We start from the raw sequence: 3,586 nt of genomic DNA, 5'->3' as shown, positions 1-3,586 counted from the left end.
CTAAAGCTCTCGTCATCAACTGGGTACTCTTGGGTGCTTATACCCTGGGAAAAGTATGCTCTTTGGATGATGGGAGAGACGTTAAAGGGAGTGAGAGAAAGTCGTGAGCGAGAGAGCTTTTGCGCTTTTCCTACGTACGCGTGCGCACCCACTCAACCCCCCCGTCACAGCAGGGCAACAGGCGCTACCGACGTCCTCGGCCACCCACTTGTGGCCACCCCAAAAAAGCTCCGGCCCACCCCCGGGGACTGCGGACTGTGTGAGGTCGAGGCTCGAGGGGAGACCACCCCGGACGCTGAATTATGAATTGATCTCTGTCGCGCGGCAGAGATTTCTCGCGAGGAACACCAGAGGAGGGCTCTCCCGCACTTCTCCAGGTGATTCCCAGCAAGCTTCAAGGGCAATTTGGGGAAACCCTGGGATGGCTCCGACAGTGGAATGGGGCGCATACGGCACGAGCAACCACCACCGCTGAATTCGGCGAACAATGATAGGAAAAACGTGATGTGGGAGATTCGAAATCTCGCGATTACGGATACGGGAAAGATTTTCTTTTTGCAGGAAAACTCATGAAATGATTAATTTTAAATTATTTCTTTCGAACTTGTTTTCAATGTTCTGAAAATTCCCGAAGTCAATTTCTTTCCTGTTTATCCTTAGAACGAGACCATGCCAGGATTAAGGATATTCTTTTTACTATTTTATTTTTTATTTAAGTTCATACTATGTGTTGTTGTACAAGAATTAGAATACAAGCTCAAATCAGAAAATGAGTCCATTAAGCAAAAGAAAACATTTTTGAGAATTTTTAGGGATTTTCTTGCAAGAGAAATTGAAGATTTTTTTTTAAGAAAAACTTTGTTTTAAGCTTAGGAATAGGAAATGAAATCAATAAATTATCATACAAAGAAAGATTAAAAAGAAATTTTATTTAGCAAAACATTGCAATGGAGACGCCGGGTTTTACCAAATCCCTTATATTTTTTCAATTAATCATGATGGAGACGCCTGGTAGTTGTAAACTAATTACGTATTTTTAGTGCTTTTACGTAGGGGAAAGCGGGGCTAATTAAGTCACTTAAGGGTTTGGAAAAAGCTTAAAATATCATATTTCCTTGCTAGATAAAACAAAATGATCTGAGAAAGAGTTATAGGGCAGCTAATCTCATAAGAAATGAGCTATACATTTCGCTTTATTTATTTGGGAAATATGATATTTTGTGCTTTTTTTAAACCCTTAAGTGACTTTTTTAACCCCACTCTCCCGTATATATTTTATTTATTTTCTTATGCATGATATGCATACCAGTGGAGACGCCTGGTTAATCGTATATACCTTTTAGCTTTCAATTTCACCCCAAAAGTTTTGATTTCAAACAATTTTCACACACAAAAAAAATATTTCCAATAAACCCCTCCTATGTTATAAATTTTGCCTACAAATTGATATCGAATTTCACAGATTTACTGCGCAATAAAACTATCTGTCTACAAATTAAGAGGTTTATTTTTCGATAAGAAAACACAAATAGAGTGTGACAAAAATCTTAACATTTATGTGCAACACATTTACGCTTTTTCCTTTCCCTTTCGTGCAGTGTGCGCCTATATATTGGGGTGATTTCCGTGGGTTGAGCTTTGCTGTCGTGAGTTCACCCCTTGTCCACCCCCTCATCAACTCACACCCCCGCGCTGGTAAAAGCGATACACTTCCGGAACAAATAATCCGCGTGTTTGTCGACAGAAACGGGAGCTCAGATGATGAGCTTCGACGCGTGGGTGGGTGTTTGCAATGCAGGGCGAGTCTCATGGGGCTGCCAGCGAAAATCAGGGACTGTGCGGGTGGATAGGCGGCAGGGAAAGCACACACAGGGCACACACATACACACACATGTCAGGAAAATGGACAAGGTGGACTCCTATGTCGGATGACCTCGATGTGGATGGTGTGGTGGTGAAAAAAAAAGAAGCGAAACAAAGGGCGCAAATGGGGATAAACTTCCGTGTGTGGGTGGTAATTTGGGACCAGGTTGTTTTGGGGGTGAATTTTTTTTCCGGGTACTGCTTTTCTCAATGGAGCTGACCACCCCATATTTTGGGAGGTTGGAAAAAGTCGCTGAAGACGTGTGAGGCATATGGGGGTGAGTAGAAAAAAAAAACTCAGATTGAGATGAATAATTTAGCGAGTGAAATGACGGAGGGAGAAAATGCGACATAGGGCAGGGATCTTGAAGGAAACTTGATTAATAAAATACACGAGAGTGAGAAATAGGCAAGCAATCAAAAGCAAATAAAGTCAAGGGGCGGTTCAGTGGGGCAAAAAAATCGAAAGGGTCCCACCGCGATGGGAATTGAAGGGGCATAATGTATAAATATTGAGGGGGAGAAAGTTGGAGGGAAACAAAAAAACTATATTATACGTAGAGAAGCAATAGCATGAATTATTCACATTTTCACTTTGGTTACAATTTTAATGACTCTCCCATCGATCAGGGGGTGGGAAACTGGCACACTCGCAAACCTCTATATTTGAATAAATCTTCCGACATAAGGGGGAAATATTTTTAGAAAAAGAAATATATGTTTTGATTCTTTCAGCAATATCGGTGACACGAATGGTGTGGGGTTTATACGTTCATTAACTTTCTTCGGGTCCACCTCGAAATGTTGTATAAAAAAAAGTTATTTCCCATAAAATATGTCACGTATAATTCTAAAATTAAACACCGAGACGGAAAGGTGTTAGATTTTCTTGAAATAAAGTTTGACAAGTCAAAAGTTGAAAAAGGAAGAATGAGGTAAAACGACAAGTGCTTGAAAATAATTAACTTTCTTCATTGCGAAAGCTGTGTGCTGTACCTGCTACAATTTTTTGATAAATATTGCCACAAAAAATAATAAACCAATCACAAAAGATTTTCTTTAAAGTTTTTTTTTTAAACCCTAATAATTTTCCCTTGAAAGCTCGAGAAAGCCATCAGCCACACTAATCAATATTTTAAAATTTAAAGCCAACACTCCCTTTGGTCAATGGATTTAAATACATAAATCATAAATTAATCATATTTTCAATTAAACCATGTTATCGGCCCCAAATTTACATAAACCATCCCCAAATTGGAGATTTTTATGAATATTTCTCAATTTAATTAATATTTTATACATTCAGCCCCACATTTTAACCGTTTAAAAAAAATGCAAATTCAAATGCTGCATAATTTACAACGAAAAAAAATGCGTAAACCCAAGAAATTGAACCATAAGATCACCAATGGAGATAAGCAGTGGCTCTTAAAAATAATCTCATGGCATATGGAAATCAGTGGCAATTTCCTTTCTCTCCTAAATAACTTCGTCCCTCTTTTTTTTCATAAAATTCCTCAATTACGCCTTTCTGCCTCTTCTAATTATTTTTCACGGAACCTCATCGGGATTCTTCCGGAGAAGCTCACCACCCACCCCTCACTGCCACTTTTCTCCGCAAACCTGAAAGCCATTTACCTGACAACGAAATAACTTTTTCACTCACAAAAAGATTCCCATCCTCCCCCATTGTGGATTGTCAATTTTAGCGAAAAAATTTCCC

Source organism: Lutzomyia longipalpis, chromosome 3 (assembly GCF_024334085.1).
Source record: "Lutzomyia longipalpis isolate SR_M1_2022 chromosome 3, ASM2433408v1".
Classification (NCBI taxonomy): Eukaryota; Metazoa; Arthropoda; class Insecta; order Diptera; family Psychodidae; genus Lutzomyia; species Lutzomyia longipalpis.
The sequence above is the reverse complement of the archived record's forward strand: the minus strand, read 5'-3'. Positions refer to the sequence as shown.